The 6,991-nt window shown below is 39.5% G+C and overlaps 1 non-coding gene across 1 annotated transcript; it reads left to right on the top strand.

Moving 5' to 3' along the window:
* The first annotated feature begins 1,728 nt into the window (after positions 1-1,728).
* LOC116565299 lies at positions 1,729-1,900 on the top strand. The gene has a single exon (XR_004275368.1). It is a non-coding gene; the product is annotated as a U1 spliceosomal RNA (small nuclear RNA).
* Positions 1,901-6,991: the final 5,091 nt, after the last annotated feature.

The raw sequence follows: 6,991 nt of genomic DNA, 5'->3' as shown, positions 1-6,991 counted from the left end.
GTGAGTCATCAGAAAGGAGGTTTAAAGAACTGATTATTTTGGTGGTCTGGCTCCTTTACTCCAGTAGAAAAAGATACCAGTTTGCTTACGCCCAATGCTAGATTTAAGAATACCTGTCAACCCAACACACTTCAGCATGAACTTTAATTCAAAAGATCAAAAAGTACCAGGATCAATTTCCAATTCTAGCTGTATAATATTTTGCAAATTACAAAGCCTCTAAATGAGCTATTTATCAACTTCATAGAGGAGAAATCTAAAAGTGGGTTAGTCAATTCTCTTAGGTTTCTTATCCATAAAGTGGATAGAATATCTAATTTAGAGGTCTGTTGAAAGATAAACAGAAATGACATTTATAAATTATCTAGTGAAACCACTGGTAGAGATTATATACTCAATAAATAATGAATATTATAATCACAAATAATTTGATCTTTGCCAGTGTAAAATGTATTTTTTTATTTGGTTGGTTTCTTTTTTTTTGGAGACAGTTTCCTTCTGTCAGTCAGGCTGGAGTGCAGTGGCGTGCTCACTGCAACCTCTGCCTCCCAGGTTCAAATGATTCTCCTGCCTCAGCTGGGATTACAGGCATGCACCACCACAGCCCAAGCAATCTTTGTGTTTTTAGCAGAGACCGGGTTTCACCATGTTTCCCAGGCTGGTCTTGAACTCTCGGCCTCAAGCGATCCAGCTATGTGGGTCTCCCAAAGGGTTTACAGGTGTGAGCCACTGTGTCTGGCCACATTTATTTTCATTTGGAGAATAATTTTTCAGTAAGGTTGAACAAATGATAAGTCCTATGGTCCTGCATGTTGGTGACTCTTTTTCTCTTTTTGTCTCCATATATGACTGACAGTTTGGGTAGGTATAGAATGTTTGGTTTGCACTGCTCTTTATTGCTCATAAATCTATAATCTTATCTTTGTTTCTATCCTCTATGCCAGCTTGAGTAGGATTAGAGTTTGGGATTCACCTATAAAACTTTGTACCCGTTGAACAACTCCTGCTTTCTGCCTCCATTAGTTCCTGGCACCAATTATTTTCTGTTCCTGTTTCTAAGAGTTTGACTACTTTAAAAATCTCATATAGGAAGACTCATGCCATACTGTGTTTGTATTTTTGTGACTGGTTTATTTTACTTTGTATAATATCCCCAAGGTTGATCTATGTTATGACGTATGACAGGATTTCCTTCTTTTTTAAGGCTGAATAATAATTTATTGTGTATATACAACATTTTAAAATCCATTCATCTGTTGACAGATATTTAGGTTGCTTTTACCTCTTGGCTATTGTGAATAATGCTGCAATAAACGAGATGAACAAATTTCTTTTTTTTAAATCTCTTTACTTTTGTTAGAAGCTTTTAATGTTTGATTAATGAGTTCTGAATTTATGCAGAGGTATCTACTTGCAGTGACCTAAAGCCTTGTCTTCTGCTATGCTGCACAGCCTTCAAATTCAAGCCTCTAGATTCTTGAGATTTGCAAATGTTTCCAGAGCAGTCATGGTTTTTGTATTCATTGATCATTCAGGTTTTCTGCTTTGTCATTTTCCCCTGGGTATTTCTCTTAATTCTCTTGGAAGCACAACTATGTATTTCAATCCATGTTTACTGTGGTTTATCTTCTATTTCTATGTGTTTTGTAATCGTGGCTTTTCAAAACACCCATAACTTGTTGCTAAAAAGGAGGTTTGTTTCAATGTGCCTTAGAAATATCCAGTTTCATACTTACCTGGCAGGGCAGATACCATGATCTTAAAGGCAGTTTTCCCAGTACAAGGCTTAGCCATTACTCTCTGGATCCATTACAGGTGCTGATCCCTGTAATTGCCCCAAATGTGGAAAACTCAGCTGCAACATTTGTGGTAGTGGGTGACTGCAGTATGCATTCAGGTATGAATTCGATTGGGTATGCAGTTTCACACAAAGAGAAATTACATCTATAAAAAGTGTTCGTGTGTATTCACACATGGGAATCTCTAGTGCTCCTGCTGAGACATGTGGGAATCCACCCTAGTTTTGCTATTTTTCCCCTAACATCACTCTACTTCTTTTAATATTCATTGCTTCTCCCTGTTTCTGGACTCCAGTGCATTTTCCTTTCCTTTGCAGGAACCACTGCTCTTTCCTCACCCAACTCATCAATCTCTGCCTCCCACGTTAAGGGTAGGAAAAAAGAGGAAATCCATGACCCAGCGTGGGTAATCAGAACGCCACACCCTGGCACAGGATTGATTCGAGTAGGCAGCTGAGTCTGTTGGACCACACATAGAACTAAGTAGGAGAGGAGAGTTTTACGTTTCAGCTTAGCATGATGCTAGCGGAGAACTACTGGAGTCATATTTCCTGCTCTAGGGAAGAAATGGATTTCAGTTTGGAGATGAAGCCAAGACACCAAGAAAGTGGGAATGAAAGACCTAGAGACAGGGAGTCCTGGCCCCTTTTTGGATGCTGGCGTTAGCTTGAGATCTGGCTTTGCTTCTGCTCTTCCCAACATTTGGTAAGAGGTGCTCCTAATTTCTTCTCTAAGATACCTGGTTCACCTTGGATATCCATCTTTTCCAATCAGGGGCCCTGAGTCCTTGTCGTCTTCATCAAAAAAGTGTTTGTGAGTATTTCACTTCTCATTGACATGCTTTTGGTGTTGAGCAAAGTGATTCACACAGACAGAGTCTCTGCATCTTAGTAGCTTATATTCTAAGAGCTGCACACCTGACACTCTTTCTCTGGAACTGCAACTACCAAGTTCAATGAATCTTTATTAATAATATTCAATTTTTGGATATATAGTTAAAAATTAATTTTAATAGTCAAAAGGCATTCATTTTTCAAAGAAGTTCAGACATAGTGCAATTGCGTGCTAAGTGACTTTTATTTTGTGTTTTTGTATTTTAATTTTTTTTTCATTGGTTATTGGGGAACAAGTGGTACTCAAGATGCATCAAGGTCTTAAATCTAAGACTACAAAAATTAAATCTAAGACTATAAGCCTAAACTATAAAAATTCTAGAAGATAACTTTGGAAAAACCCTTCTAGACATTGGCTTAGGCAAGGATTTCATAAACAAGAACCCAAAAGCAAAAGCAATTAAAAAAAACAAAGGTAAAGAGCTGGGACTTAATTAAACTGAAGAGCTTTTGCATGGCAAAAGAACAGAGTAAAGACAACTCACCGAGTGGTAGAAAATCTTCACAATCTGTACCTCTGACAAAGGACTAATATCCAGAATCTACAATGAAATCAAACTAATTAGCAAGAAACAAACAATCCCATCAAAAAGTGGGCTAAGGACATGAATAGACTTTCAGGTTACTTTGAGGTATCTGTGTGCAGACCTGTTGGTGTCAAGGCTAAGCTGTCCCTTCTCTGGACACACAGGAGAACTGATGCACAGTAACTTGCTGTGTAATGCCCACCGTGCCGGGCCCCTCGGCGCTGGAGACTTCGTTGTCTTTTCACTCAGCTGGCAGTTGGTATATTGTTTGCACTGAATAATCCGGCTTTGTTGAAGCACACCAGTTTGTGTTTCTAATTCCAAATCTTACCTCATTATGAACTATTTTCTATCCTTTCCTCTAGAGAAATGCTAATGCTGCTCGTTTGTACAGAAAGTCAAGTCCAGGAGCTGGTGTTGACATTTTGGCGTGCTGTCACAGGCAAGAAAGAGGAATGCTGGTTTTGTGTGTTGAATTTTCTTTCACTTTCCCTGCTCTCTGCATTGGAGCATGCCTTTAGCAATAAGTAGTCCTTATCCAGGTCACTCTGTCATTAACCACCAACCACTGACAGAAGTGTCCTTACTAGGTATTTTGTTTCTTTTGTTTAATTTGTCTCTGTTTCCTTTGTCCTAAAGACTATAGTGAGTAATGGTATTTGGAATAATAGTAGGGCTCCCCACTGTGTATCCTTTTGCTTAAATCAAGACTTAGCTGATGTAGTGAGGAATCAAGACTGGGCTGTGTGGCTAGGAGGGCCTGGGCCTGTCAGATGCTCTTCGGTGACTTGAGGTGCTGAGTGACTCACACTTTGCTGAGGTGACCATCTATGTTCACCCAACACTGTCAGAGATAGCACCACTGGGCCACCAGGCGTAGACACGCGCTGTCACAGATAGTGCCGCTGGGCCACCAGGCGTAGACACGCGCTGTCACAGATAGTGCCACTGGGCCACCAGGAGCAGACACGCGCTGTCACAGATAGTGCCACTGGGCCACCAGGCGCAGACACACGCTGTCACAGATAGTGCCACTGGGCCACCAGGCGCAGACACGCGCTGTCACAGATAGTGCCACTGGGCCACCAGGGGTAGACACGCGCTGTCACAGGTAGTGCCACTGGGCCACCAGGCGTAGACACGCGCTGTCACAGGTAGTGCCACTGGGCCACCAGGCGTAGACACGCGCTGTCACAGGTAGTGCCACTGGGCCACCAGGCGCAGACACGCGCTGTCACAGGTAGTGCCACTGGGCCACCAGGCGCAGACACGCGCTGTCACAGGTAGTGCCACTGGGCCACCAGGCGCAGACACGCGCTGTCACAGGTAGTGCCACTGGGCCACCAGGCGCAGACACACACTGTCACAGATAGTGCCACTGGGCCACCAGGCGCAGACACAGACCATTGGTAGTTGTGCTTTGGAATACGTAATTTTGTGTTTCCGGTGAGCTGTAATCTATTCTTTTCCTGTAGAATTATATTTCACTGAATTATGCTACTGAAACTCATCTTTGAGTTTCTTGTAAAGTCATTGCTGAAGACATTGTTTTTACATTTCACAGTGATTTCTTGAGGAGGAACTAAGAAGCAATTGTTTTCTGGACTCACTACCTGAAAAACTTGTGCTTTATTGAAGCAATTGTTTTATTTACACTAAGTAGACAATATGAATTTTGTTAGCTTTTTGGATTGACTACAAAGCATAAAACCAACTTTGTTCCTCATCTCTGGCAAAGGTAGAGGGTTGTTGGCTTGCATTGTGTGATGAGCCTTATATCTGATTCTGTCTGCTCTTTCCTTTTGCCTAACATTTGAAAGACCTCACTTTTTTCTTTTCTTTTTAAAAAATATTTTATCATGGGATTTTATATCAATTTTAATAAAATTTATTTTTTGTAAAAAAAATGCAAAGCATAAACAAAATAGGGTGGCCATTTATTCTAGTTATGATGAATCTAACCTAAACTCATATCAGAGAAAACTCCTCTAGATGTAGCATAAAGCAGAAGCAGTAAACCTGCACACGGCCAAAGGAGAATCTCAAGGGCCTGAATTCAAATCTCACACCCATGGCTTGACACTGATCTCCTTCGCCCTTATTTCAAGGGCTAATCTTAGGTTGCATATTACTGAAAGAAGCTTCAATACGTAATTTCAAAGCCTGTAGTAGATGTAAAATGAGAAAATTAGAGTTAAGGAGAAAAGCTCCTACATGAGGGTACTTACAGCAAGGTAAGGGAGAGAAAAACTCACAAAGTAAGTGGAAAATAGACCAATGCAAATGACCCCACATACTTTAACAGGCCTCATCATATCTATTGTCTATGTATATTTATGACATAGATTAATCTATTATGTGTAGCCCAGTGTTCACGGTGTTGACTTAGAAATTATCAACCAAATTCAAAGTTTTTAGGCTTTGAAAATTGTTTAAAAAAATTTCACCCAAAATATTTAAATTATTTAAAGAAATGTATTGTTGATTAAAGTTGTAATCCTCAATTAATTAGGAGTTTTGGCTATCCAGAGAGCTTATATTCCAAAGACTTTAGATAGTTGCTTGTTAGAATTTGTAAACTGTTATCATCATCCTACATTTAAACTTACAATTTATGTAAATTGTAAGCACAATTGAGAGCCACACAAGAAATATTCAATCCCTGAATCTCTTAGGTCAGCATTGATCAAGTAGGTCAGAAAACACGTGGATACAGCTTCATTGCCTTCTAGTTTTGTTGCAAAAGTGTTATTTAGTAGTATGCAAATGATTGGATATATGTACAGATTTCCAGGGCCTTCATAGCAAACAGTTTTGTGTCTACCCTAGTGTGCAAAATGCTTCATCTAAAATGCATGCTGTAACTGTGTTTTATCTTATCTATAAGTACATTTCTCCTTGGTTTAATAAGAGATATTTTCAGGTGCGAGAAATGTATGCACATTATAGATTCAATGTGTGTAGGTTATATGTGTAAATATTTATCGATAAGAGCATTAAACCCCTGCCTTCTGTGCTGGATAAACCCCTGAACTTAGCCTCAGAAACACCCCAGTAGCCTCCCTGGTAAGCACAAGGCTCTCCCTCTAATCCCCTTGGGTCTTCCCTGCTCCCACTCTCTAAGTGTAGATCAACAGCTGAGTGTAGATCAAGAGCAATAAAGTTCATTTCCCCAAAATAAGGCATAGCGTTCGGGTTTTGTGATACCTGATTGGTTTACATTGTTTACATGTGGGGCCTCAAAGGGGTAAAAATCAGAAGCTTCTTATTCTGAGTGCAAGGGCAAGATCACCAAAGCACAGTTATCAATAAATGCTGCTTTGCCTCTTGCTTTTTTTTATTTTTGCCAAAATTCTCTGTAGGTATATTCTCTAGAGGATTTCATAGGAAGGAGTGGTGACTGGGCCAGGGAGGATGGATTATTTGATCTGTATTATCTTTACTTTTATATCTTTTATTTTAAAATTTGGGGTTTTTTAAGTAGGAAATCAATGCACATGGTTAAATATTTTAAAAATTTAAAAGTATACATTGAAGAGTCTTCCTCCTCATCTCATAATTGTCTCTATTTCAGTTCCCATGGCCACATTATTAGGATACTGATATTATTAGTTCTTTTTGCATGCTTCTAGGGTTTCTGTTGGCCTATGAAAGCAAAAATAAATGTATACCTCTATTCTCTCTTTTTACATAAGGACAGTTTATTAAACACACCGTTCTAAACCTTACTTTTTCTCTAACTAATATTTCATATAAGTCATAGCTAGACTTT

Source organism: Sapajus apella, unplaced genomic scaffold, assembly GCF_009761245.1.
Source record: "Sapajus apella isolate SASKATOON/1434 unplaced genomic scaffold, GSC_monkey_1.0 scaffold39, whole genome shotgun sequence".
NCBI lineage: Eukaryota > Metazoa > Chordata > Mammalia > Primates > Cebidae > Sapajus > Sapajus apella.
This window is presented reverse-complemented; position numbering and strand designations above follow the sequence as displayed.